This window comes from Onthophagus taurus, chromosome 1 (assembly GCF_036711975.1).
Source record: "Onthophagus taurus isolate NC chromosome 1, IU_Otau_3.0, whole genome shotgun sequence".
NCBI classification, from domain to species: Eukaryota; Metazoa; Arthropoda; class Insecta; order Coleoptera; family Scarabaeidae; genus Onthophagus; species Onthophagus taurus.
Window position 1 is genome coordinate 3,250,712 of NC_091966.1, and position 13,305 is coordinate 3,264,016.

Below are 13,305 nucleotides of genomic sequence, written 5' to 3' on the forward strand. Positions count from 1 at the left end.
TCTATTTAAACCAACTTCATAAGGGTAAACAGTAATTACCAAAAATTTCAAGCAATTTCCTTTACGCAATAGCTTACTCAAATGAAATCAAAACATTGGGAAGGACTCCGCTTCCGGTATCTTCGTTGCGCATCCAGGAATCGCTTGTGCCGCATAACGGTAGTAAATGTTATTCTTGCGGTAGAACATGAATTTCATTTCACAATGAAATCTAATATAAATAAAGGAAAAATGAAATTTCAGCTGTTCGCGTGTACCCCCGCATGTATATCTGCCGCTTTTCCTCGGGGAACAATGCCCGAGTTATTTCAACAGGTGCGGATGCCGCAGAGAAAACAGGATGGACGAAATATTTTTAGATCTCGTCGCGGTGTGGTAGTAATTTCAAGTGCGCACGAACATCTAGTATAACCCTCTTTTTTCGGTTAGTTAAGGCGCAATATTCATAATGAAAAGAGTAACAGTTGTTATAAACAGGTTGTCTTAAGTATATTTATTACATTAAATATCCCTTACAGGTACCAAATCCAGAAGTTAATGAGAAATACTTACACGCATGTAAATGCAAATATAATCTGAATAGCGTTATCGGGTGAATGGGTTGTTAAGAATAATGGTATTAGATTACAGTATTTATTATACCTGTTCATTACAATTGTATTTAACTTACTTTAGTTTTTATTGAATCTTGGAATTTACTCAGGTTTCTATAAAATATATTGTGACAAGTGGTTCATTGTGTTATCGTTACTCTCTAATGAGGTAATTCATTTTCACTTTTTTTATCTTACAGTATGTGAAGAACTTGAGCGTGATGAAATCAGTGTAGATTTCAACAAAAATAACCTCGGTAACAAACAAAAAGCAGAAAGTCAATCATCTAGACGGCACGTTTAACCTTAATGGTAATGATGGCGAAGAAAGAGTTGGGAAGAATCAATCCAATCGGAAGAAAGAATTTGCATATGTGTGATGCCATCTTCGCAGATGACAGAGCCTTTTTGGACGTAGGAGACACTAGCAAAGAAGCGGCTGATAAACTGCGAATATCACTCATGGACCAGAGTAATAGATATAAAAATTGGTGTCAAATATTGACACCAGTAGGTGTGTGCCACCTCTGGGGCTGTACCAAATCTAGTGATATAAACATCGCCCAGAGATTGCAAAATAAAGTAGCTACTAAACAACATAGGCGATGTGGAAACTGAAGCTGACATAATTAAGAAGGCAGCAGCAAGTCATGAATAGACCTGCATAGCAATTGATGAGATGAATACAATTCAGCCCCTAGATAACACTGGATTAGAGGGAGATTTAAAAGGTCAAAACTAGTCAAACAAGGACAAAAAATCCGGATATCGGATATTCGGTATCCCCTTCGGCCGGATATCCGATTATCCGGCATATCTATCCGTCCATTAATAAGAAAAAATTTATTTCTCAAGAACTAAAAGTGATTTTTCAAAACGGCTTGTTGCATTAAAAAGAGGATACTTTAATTAATAATTGGTGATATTTCCACAAGGATCCTTCAAGAAATGAATTTTATAGCGAATTTTGAAAGTTATGGATCAAAATTGCAACATCGAAAATTTTATCAAAACTTCAAATATTGTTTTCTCAAAAACTAAAAGGTATATTTCAAAACTGCTTGTTGCATTAAAAAGAGGATACTTTAATTAATAATTGGTGATATTTCCATAAGGATCCTTCAAGAAATTAATTTTATAGCGAATTTTGAAAATTATCGATCAAAATTGCAACATCGAAAATTTTTTCAAAACTTCAAATATTGTTTTCTCAAAAACTAACAGGTATATTTCAAAACGGGTTGGTTCATTGGAAAGAGGACACTCTTATTAACACTTTGGGAAATTTTCATACTCATATTGCAAGAAAGGGATTTTTTACGAATTTTTAAAACTTAATCGGCGAAAATTGAAAAAATTGTCTATCAATTCAAAAATTTATTTCTCAAGAACTACAAGTGATTTTTCAAAACGGCTTTTTGCATTAAAAAGAGGATACTTTAATTAATAATTGGTGATATTTCCGCAAAGATCCTTCAAGAAATGAATTTTATAGCGAATTTTGAAAATTATCGTAGAAATTTGGAACATCAAAAATTTTATGAAAACTTCAAATATTGTTTTCTCAAAAACTAAAAGTTATTTTTCATAACGGCTTACTTCATTGGAAAGAGGACACTTTTATTAACACTTTGGGAAATTTTCAAACTCATATTCCAAGAAATGGATTTTATACGAATTTTTAAGACTTAATCGGCGAAAATTGCAAAATTCGAAAAAATTTTCGATCATTTCAAAAATTTATTTCTCAAGAACTAAACGTGATTTTTCAAAACGGCTTCCGCATTAAAAAGAGGATACTGTAATTAATAATTGGTGATATTTTCACAAGGATCCTTAAAGAAATGAATTTTATAGCGAATTTTGTAAGTTAATGATGAAAATTGCAATATCGAAAATTTTATCAAAACTTCAAACATTGTTTTCTCAAAAACTAAAAGTTACTTTTCAAAACCGGTTAGTTTATTGGAAAGAGGACACTCTTATTAGCACTTTGAGAAATTTTCAAACTCATATTCCAAGAAATGGATTTTATACGAATTTTTAAGACTTAATCGGCGAAAATTGTAAACTTCGAAAAAGATTGTCGATCATTTAAAAAATTTATTTCTTAAGAACTGAAAGTAATTTTCCAAAACGGCTTGTTGTATTAAAAAGAGGATACTTTAACTAATAATCGAAAGTGATAACAGCGACAGTTCTGTTAGTAATGAATGTGATGATGAATTATAAGCTAAGAGAAGAAAACTAGACGAAACTGCAAAAAGAGATTTGGGATTGTTACAATGAGGTTGCTAATGACAAACCTGATATAAATAAAGTTGTATTCAATCAAAAAAGTCCTATTGGGGTTGAACCTGAAAAAATTATCTGCAGTGTCCAACGCCTAAAAGAGATACTAATTCTTGTGAATGGTGGAGTACTAAGTAGTAGATTTTTAATAACCGGCCAAAGCCGGAAATTTGATAGCTAACCGGTATCCGGCCGGATTTTAAAAAATGGAAGCATAGGACGGATAGGGGATAGTTGCCGAATATCCGTTCCACCACTAGACAAATCCATTTGAGTTGGTGTTAATGTGTAACAGTTTAATGCAATCCAGACCATTGTGTTGTGTGAGAAGAACTGTTAATTGGTGAATCATGACCAAGTTGAAAGCTGTAAAACTAGATATTATTAACTTATGCTAACTAACGCTACACTTTCACTAGAATTAACATTAGACCTAGAGCTAGAAACATTCAGATTTAGCCATCTTAACAGATACACGGCTAAACGGAGTCTGCGTATCGGTGTCCTTTCAATAGGATCTAAGTTGTACAAGTTCAAAGGCAAAACTTTAGCAATCCTATGTCCCAACGTTTTAGGACCATGCGAGTGGTTAAAAAGCTTGCTATTACGACGTCGTACGTTGTAAGAAATCTCTGGGAATTTGGAAGATGCTAGTGTGGTTGATTCTATATTTAGATGGTTCAAATTACAATATTGAGAAGGGGCAGGCACACCATCTGTGGTTTTTTAAATATTTGTTAAACACTTGTAAGAATTTCTTGATCATTTAAGTTCTTTATGGACTAAAATAAGATGTAACTAAAAAAAGAAAATATAGGTGTGAAGAAAATCACATAAAAGAGCTTTAAATTACAACCAAACATCAATTTGCTTTTGATTTAACCTTATTGCTAGGTGTAAAGTATGTAATAAATCTGCGAGCACTCCCGGAAGATTAAATCTTAATATTGACAAGAAGTGGAAGCAATGCAGGCGCCCAGCAGAGTGATACGAGCAATGCCAAGGTTCATTAAACTCATTACTTAACAGATTTAACACAGCGTACGTGTTAGTATCATTGGATTTGTTGGTGGGTTCTAACTTAAAAACTCAACCGGGATAAATGGGACACTTTAAATCTTCTACTCAATTTAATGGTAACAAAGGATAAATTTGCAGAGAAGGAAAAAGGTTCCTCTTATGGACCTTTGTAACAAGTACATACAACGATATACCCGTTTCCTTCTACTCACGTAGTGAAGTAACGACAATTGATAGAAGAACGTGGAAGATTCGAGTGGAAGGGAGATGTAAGTCCTCCTGCGGCAGGAGCGAGTGCGCGTAGCAGGAAATTCATATCATGTCCTAGTAATAATCAACGGTGTAAAAATTAACTTGCAGTTGATGACCATTTAAGTAATGCAGCGTATAATTGATGCCGGTGGACCGGTCAAGTTGTTCATTTGGACTGGTTTATCTTGGTGCAAAGTCGTTCTGCAACGAACTGGTGCGCTGTAACGCTCGGTCATATCCTGCGTTTAATTGTGCGCTTTCCGAGCACTTATTGCTCGGTTTTTAGCTGCCCGATTGCTCGGCAGCTCTGCATCGCCAACTTGTTAACGGTACAGACACAAGAGGAGGACTATTTGTGGAAAATTCATGTTGAGAAAACTTAATCCCGCTCTCCTATATACGTTTATTATTAATACAAATATTATGTGTAAGCGCTCAAACGAGGTTTTGATGAAATGATACCCTGTGCTTATAAAACAGTCCGTTAAATCTACCATTAAAAATTTCATTACGACCAGTTAGGATTTACGACGATTTTTTTAATGGAAAGAAGAGGTTACAACAGAAACGAGCAATAAAGATACAACAACCGGCGGACGTATATCATTAACTACGTTGTGCTTCCGCGTAAAATCGAATTCCTAATTTGGGGGGCGTCGCGACGTTGCCATCCTCGCTGTTCCTGAAATACTACGTCTCCAAAAGGGCCGCATTACCATAAAACATTAGCACCGGCATGCATTAGCGCTCGCCAGGCGCCATTATAACTTCGCCAAGAAGCACCATCTTACGCCAAACTACACAGAGTATTCCCTATCCTATTTCCTTAGTAATGGTTTTACGACCCTTTCACTAATATTTACCGCTTGATTGGGCCGCGGAGACGAATCCTCGATTCTTACGAGATTATTGTCACGAGAATATTGTTACGAGATTATTGCTTTGGAGATAATGATATAATCTCATGGGAACACGTGGGAAACGCATAAAGTTTCATTTGCAATGAACGCACTTTATGGATATTTTATATACTCCGAGATAAACATCTCTTAACAAGGAAGGAAGGAAGAACTGATTTGTATTCACAGTCATAAAAAGGGGCCGAACAGACAATCAGACGAAATGACTGACGACGCGAAGCGTAAAAGCACGGGCAGGTTTGGTTTGCTGATGGAATAGGTGAGATAAAAGGGAGTCGGGGGCTCTCCTCTAAATAATTTTACAGTCGGCGGAGCACGAAATTGTCAGAACACATAGCTTAAGAACAACGGCAATTACTATATTAGCTTATACCGTAGATCGTTCGAAACGATTATACGTTGGCAGCTCGAGCTCGACGTTCCAAACGGTTGAAGATGGTATTTACGGTGGGCGGTTGACTATACAAAGAATGTATAAATACAGATTAATTTTTTTATTTAACTTTTGAACCTTTTCATCAAACTTAGTGAATTTGTTTGTGTCCGCTTTACAAGGTGCTTTCAATTTGAAACGTTACGTCTAGTTCGTTATAGAACTTTGAGTTTGATTAATGAGTACGCACACCACATCAACGGGAACATCGAGTTTAAGGGTTTAATTTCAACGGTGACCGCAATCGCGAACAAAACTTTAATCTTCGCAATAGTTAGACCACACTCGCATACGTACGTACGTAGTTCAAAGTGTTACCGATGGCTTTTCAAACCTCGCGCAGCTTGACACGAATAGGTGGCCGATAGGAGGGCCAGGTCGGGTTCAACGATCCAATCTGGTTTGTCAAGTGGATGTGCTTAAGAGGCTACTTTACCATACAGCTCAGCAAATTACAAAAAACATACATTATTTATGAAAATATTTGGATGAAATTTTGTACATAGCTTCTTCTAACAATTCTACATAACGCATGGTGAAAATTTTTAAAGTTTTCCAAAAAAAGGGGTTTTTTTCCTCAATATTATAGAATTTGGTCGTTCTTTTTTAGCTTGCATGATAGTATACTTGAAAATAGTAACATTTTTCAAATAAATTTTTTCAAAATTTTTAGTTATAAAGGAATAGTTTGTAATTTGCTAAAATTGCAATAAGGTAGCGTAAAAATGAATATTTTCCGTCAAGATTCCCACGAAGTATTACCACCGCGTTAGTCCCGCCTCCTGCCGACTGAGCGGCGCTGACATCGACTCTCTTCATCGAAGCTCCTTGTTTTATCTATTACTTTTTAATGTGGTAGAGAAAATAATCATTTCCAAAAGTACGTTTTGAACTTTATTTTCCGTGATTTTCTACTAATAATTGTGTAATTTAACAAAATTTTTGAATTTATAGTCAATAGTTGTTATTTTATTGTGTACTATAGTGTTAGTTTAATTTAGTTTGTGTAAAGTTTTTATAAACAATGGGTAAGTATGTTCATCTAAAAAACTACCCCTTAGCATTTGAAGATGTTCTCGAAAAAGGAGTAATAGACGGTAATAATTTACGATATAAATTTTTATAAAATCTAAAATTTCATATTTTATAGTCCGAGATTTAATTGAAAAATGTATTCATTCCGAAAGGTAAGTTAAATTTTATTAATTTTATTGTATAAACTGTGGCACACATAAAAAGGACTTATTTAAAAAGAATAAACCATCACAGTAAAAATTAAAACGATACATTATTTGAAGCGATACCATAAGATAAATAATACAAATGATGCAGAACCAAATACTGATGGTGGAGAATAATCCATTCAACTGCAACAAAACTCACATTAAATTTATTAATGAGTCAAAAGAAGGGCTTAGCAGCTCATTTCTTTTATGTTTTATGTGCGGGATAAAAAAGAAGCTTTACACTGAAGAAAGCAATGAGTCTATTGAGATAAACTCTGCTGTTGTTTCTGTTATCTGTCGGTACCGGATATACACAGGCTGAAGAATTATTGTTATGTGTGGATATACCATTTATGTTAACAAAACCATTCCAAAAATATCGAGAAACCGTAAGTGACATGGCATAGCAGTCTATGAAGAACGCAGGTAAAGAAGAATTAATTTAGTTACAGCTTCAGAAGAAGTAAATAAAAACTGAATAAAGACTGTAAACGCTAAACGCTCGAACGTCAATTACGATGCATCATCCGGAGTGGTACTGCTATAAAATAATTGTATACATAAAAAAAAATACTCGTGTATACGGGGTAATTCAGGTAGGTAGCGAAAGCCGATCAGGGTAATGATAGCAATTCGGTTATAATTTATGAGTGACATTTCACACGAAGAATATAAAAGAAAGAAGAATTTATTAGAAACTTGCAAGATGGATGCATTAACAGAAATAAAATACAAATTCTTACCAGAAGCTAAAGTACCAATCAGATATGGATCCAAGAAAGGTATCTGTGCCTAACTGCATCGAGATTTGGTGATGTATGTAGGATGAGAAATGACACGTCTTGCTTAAATAAAGTTAAATCAATCTTGTACTCGAAATTTGCTAGAAATAATAGCACTAACATGGCTAAGACTATGAATGGCTTGCATTAAAAAAATTTGAAAGTAAATATAACTTGCCAGCAAACTTTTGAGCTCTATTCATCCGTAGGATGTACGGATTCTTAGTTGCAAGTCCAAATGAAACAATAAAAAACGAAAATGCCATCGTCGAGGTGAAGTGTCCAGCGAATTTCAAGAGCTTACATCTATTCAACGATGGCAAATTAAAATTTCCTAAAGATTTTTCTAGTCAGGGCTGTTTTATTTATTACACTATTAGCCATATTTTGTATACTTGAATCATTATTTAATATTATTATTAATTAGGTATTACATATTATTTCATTTACTTATACAAGGTGATACAGACCATGCAGTCCATTTTTTTAAACAGAAATATTAAAAAAGTTCGAATGAAAAGTAATAATATTCATAAAGGAACCACATTTATTCAGCTATTTTTTCTTTAATTTTTGTAACTACCTGTGTTTTCAAATAAAATTACTTACACGGTTACTCTGAGACACCTGTATATCAAACGAACGCATAATAATACAACAAAGATATAATTTATAAATGTTGTACCGAACTTTTCACATTCCCTGTATTGCAAATATATCTATTTTAATATAAAATGGAGTTATAAATGTTATTTTCGTTTCAAAATGATATAAATGTTTTATGCCTCGCAAAATTATTTATTGCATTTGAAATTGATTTTTGCCTTACATTCAATTGAATTATAAACCCATAATCTTAGATGTTCTCAACTTCTTTCTCTAATTTCTCTATTAAAAAATTAATATTCTATTCATATCGAAAAAAAGCATTAAAAAACTGATATTTGCGTAATGTAAATTGTTGTGAACCAAAATACTTAAAAAAACAAACGTAGTAAAAAGGTGGGCTACGACTACGATTATTAATAAAAAATCAAAATAATAACTAAAATAATAAATAAATTGGAAAGTCAATAAAAAGATTGATTGTAATTCATAAGTAAGAAAAATTGTTAATAAACAATAATATTTAGAAGAAGTCGTTTAATTTCTTCATTAACAACATCGACGAGAAAAAGAATCGTAATAAAATAAACACGATGTTTTTTTATCTATAAAGGGTCGGGCCTAGTAGAAAATAAACTCCGCCTCGTTGCTTCCGAACGTCCGTCGTCTGCGCCCCTCAGAAACTGACCGACCTGGTAAAGTGGGCTCTTAAAATCTAGTTTTCTCGGATGCACCGGCAGCGCTGTTCACCGGACAGTCGAGAAAATACGACCCAGCGTTTCGCCTCTTCCTGTTCTCACTCGGTCGCTTTTCTCTTTTTCTCTCTCATTCTGAATGAGTCTTTAAACTCATTCACCAAAGCGGTTTCGAACTGCAATGAAAGCGGCGAGTATTTAAACTTGCTGGAAACCTGATCGACCGCACCAACCATTACTTAAGTTTTAACTTATGGAAAGAAGTGCGACATCAGGCGTTAATTCATTTCACTAAACTTTTTTATTGTTAAAGTGGCTCTTTTACATGATATAAAGTTTCATGCTAAATTACTTCAACTGTTTACTACAGTGCAAATGCTACAAGGGTTTAAGTTCCTACATAAGCTTGATTACTTGTGAAGCCATAAAGAAGATTGTTAATTTTTAAGTTTGCCATAAGATCTTTTCGCGAATTGGATATCACTAATCATCAAATTATGTAAGTAATAAATACAAGCAAATTGCAACTCTCCAGAGTTATCTTTCTGTACAGATGGGATCACTAATTTTGTCCTTCACTACGTTAGTTGCCATCGAATCCAAACCTAATCTAATCAACTCTAATCACACATAAATTTAGCAAATTTACCTCCTTATCCAAACCTAATACTGTCTTTGTTTGATAATGTTGCACATTTTAAGAGTCCATTACAAAAAATGTCATCTCTATTAGTTGAGAAGTTAATGTTGATAAGAAATCTTCAGGGATATATGGACGGTGCCAGCTCTCAAATGGCTAAAGAAATCGCAACTTCAGAATTGACCACCTTCTAATCTACAGACAAGAAGATTGTTAGAAATTGAATCCAAGCCGTAACATAACGCTGAAAGAGAAGCAAAAAGCAGAAGATTCTTGCTACGAAAGTATCTGGAGCAAGATCAGTACCAAGTCAAACTCCTGTCCCGGAAATGAAGAACGACTGCATCTGTTGGGACAAGAAGATTATCGGACACCTTCTCAAAACCAATGTCAGAACGTAAAAATTCGAATTTAGTCACAAACAAAGAATGGTTGCTAAAAATCATGATTGTTACCAAAGCTGCATAGCATTCTTAATAATTAATTTAATCAACAGAAAAAAAAATGTGATCCAGAAGAAAGTTTGACATCATAGCACCAAATCGCAACAGCTCAGTAGCCAGCAGTTTTGAACAAAACAACAAGCTCGATGTTCGGCAACGACACCTTAACAAAATGTTACTGACACAAAACCATGACAGATCTCAAAGATCAGCATCTCTCAAACTGCAAGGTATCCCTTCAACGGACAAACAAGAAAACCCAGAACAAGTCTTTAAACCCAACTTAGCTCAACTCGAGAAACCCAATGACTTTCTACCTGGTATCTAAAGCAACTGTGAGAAAGCTGTACATAGCTGGAGAAGTCAAAAATGTGTCTTAATTTGTGGAACCGCGTTTTAGATTAGGAATTTAGGACCTAATTAGTGTTCTACACATCAGATATCTTAACGACCGCGATGAGAAACGATGTCCATGATCAAGACTTCAAAATATCACCAAGTTAATCCAACTGGATCTATAACACCTACCACTCATCGCCTCTACAACTAACTACGACAACAAAAGCTGGGCAGATCGATGTCTATAATCTTTTGACTATCTAAACTGAGGTTGCTTACGGCCAATACTCTGTGATTAATATCATATCAACCTCAAGTTTATCAGATAAAGTTGTATTGAACCACAATATTCGCCCAAAAGTGATGCCAAAGTGATAATCTGCAATTAAGGTGCTCAGAAATATTGGGCATGATACTAATAGAAAGACAGACCAGCAAATCAAGCAGAGATGGACCGAGAGTTGATTATCCCCATCTACGGCATGAAAAGAGGCCAAATAGAGAGGGACTATTCCTAGTTGAACGAAGAAAGGAAAGAAACTTCGCCCAATAGTGATCCCAGTTATCTAGGGACCAACCCAAAACAACGATGAAAGATGTGACGATGCCTTATCAGTCCTTAACCTGGCATCGGACAATATTTCAATCCTTCAGCAAATGCGCGTGTAAAACTCCACAGGAGATGCGTCTTTTGATTATCGCCTCCTTTTCTGCTATCACCAAACATAGAGGCTGCATGATAAACCCCATCGCACTGATCAACACTATCTACCAAATCAGTGATGCAGTGCGTCAATTTACTGGAATGAGATGATTCAACGGGATGAGAAGACACTGGTAACGCAGAGGCAACCCAAACAATGTTGAGTATAACAACATTGTCCTACAGGCGAAAGTTTTCTTAGAAAAATTAACGAAGATGCAGCTCAAGCTTCCAACATATACAACGTAGCGAATGATTACAAGACGAAACCATAAAAACAAGTTCAAAGTAACCATGAACATCGCGAACGAGTTGTTTTAGTAGCGAATTTTGTTTAACCTATGGACATCCTCAGATATTAGAGTGAAAAATGGTGATGTAGCACTAAACTTGATAAAACCAGACTAATACAGGAGAAAAAGTATCCGACAATATCCGACAAGACGAAATCCATAAAAGCAAGTTCAAAGTAACCATGAACATCGCGAACGAGTTGTTTTAAGTAGCGAATTTTGCTTAACCTATGGACATCCTCAGATATTAGTGTGAAAAATGGAGATGTAGCACTAAACTTGATAAAACCAGACTAATACAGGAGAAAAGTATCCGACAGTATCCGACAAGATGAAATCCATAAAAGCAAGTTCAAAGTAACCATGTACATCGCGACCGAGTTGTTTTAAGTAGTGAGTTTTGCTTAACCTATGGACATCCTCAGATATTAGTGTGAAAAATGGAGATGTAGCACTAAACTTGATAAAACCAAACTAATACACGAGAAAAAGTATCCGACGGTGTATGACAAGACGAAATCCATAAAAGCAAGTTGAAAGTAACCATGAACATTGCGAACGAGTTGTTTTAGTAGCAAATTTTGTTTAATCTATGGACATCCTCAGATATTAGAGTGAAAATGGAGATGTAGCACTAAACTTGATAAAACCAGACTAATACAGGAGAAAAGTATCCGACAGTATCCGACAAGACGAAATCCATAAAAGCAAGTTCAAAGTAACCATGAACATCGCGGACGAGTTGTTTTAGTAGCGAATTTTGTTTAACCTATGGACATCCTCAGATATTAGTGTGAAAAATGGAGATGTAGCACTAAACTTGATAAAACCAGACTAATACAGGAGAAAAAGTATCCGACAGTGTATGACAAGACGAAATCCATAAAAGCAAGTTGAAAGTAACCATGAACATTGCGAACGAGTTGTTTTAGTAGCGAATTTTGTTTAATCTATGGACATCGTCAGATATTAGAGTGAAAATGGAGATGTAGCACTAAACTTGATAAAACCAGACTAATACAGGAGAAAAGTATCCGACAGTATCCGACAAGACGAAATCCATAAAAGCAAGTTCAAAGTAACCATGAACATCGCGGACGAGTTGTTTTAGTAGCGAATTTTGTTTAACCTATGGACATCCTCAGATATTAGTGTGAAAAATGGAGATGTAGCACTAAACTTGATAAAACCAGACTAATACAGGAGAAAAAGTATCCGACAGTATCCGACAAGACGAAATCCATAAAAGCAAATTCAAAGTAACCATGAACATCGCGAACGAGCTGTTTTAGTAGCGAATTTTGCTTAACCTATGGACATCCTCAGATATTAGTGTGAAAAATGGAGATGTAGCACTAAACTTGATAAAATCAAACTAATACAGGAGAAAAATAAGTTCTCTCAAGAATATTCTCTAACGATATTAATCGATGTCTTCTTCTTTGCCAGGTATGAGCGATGGACGTTGAAAATCTTTTATCACTTGCTCATCGATCGAAACAGTTACATCATAATTGGAAAATCAAATTTTACCACATTAATTATCGAATTTGACAAAATACTTGGTGTTTTAATGATCTTCTTCATTGTCGTTGTTTTTATAATCCGGAAAATATTCAAAAATTGGTTAAAAATTGCAAGATAATAAGTTTTCATTTTAACTTAATTGATGCTATATTCAAAGAAATTCGAACTATCAAGAGTAATTCAATAACAAATATTGATTTTGAAATTTGAGTATAAATTGTGTTTGCAAAAATCTCTACCTTAAAATATTGATTATACGCACTTAACTTTTAACTTACCCCAACAACGATCAAATGTCAACTCATCCTAGAAAAGTTTTTTATCGTTCAAAGCGTGATCCTGTACACGTCCTGTGGCGGTGCTTATACTTCCAAGATATACGAGGACCTCAACCCCACCAGCTTAACAAAGTTCGACCAGTTTGTTTAACAAGTTATATTTATACTGTCCCGCGAGAGGCAAAGTTAGCAACATTGTCGGGTTCGGAGCACAGGTAACGTCATTATACGACATTATTAAAATACTCGTGTGTTGAAGTCTA

The 13,305-nt window shown here is 34.8% G+C and overlaps 1 long non-coding RNA gene across 1 annotated transcript; it reads right to left on the minus strand.

Moving 5' to 3' along the window:
* Positions 1-6,684: 6,684 nt before the first annotated feature.
* LOC139429055 (uncharacterized) lies at positions 6,685-8,834 on the minus strand. Its single transcript, XR_011639761.1, has 2 exons — positions 7,480-8,834; positions 6,685-6,877 (listed from the first exon to the last, which is right to left on the minus strand). It is a non-coding gene; the product is annotated as an uncharacterized lncRNA (long non-coding RNA).
* Positions 8,835-13,305: the final 4,471 nt, after the last annotated feature.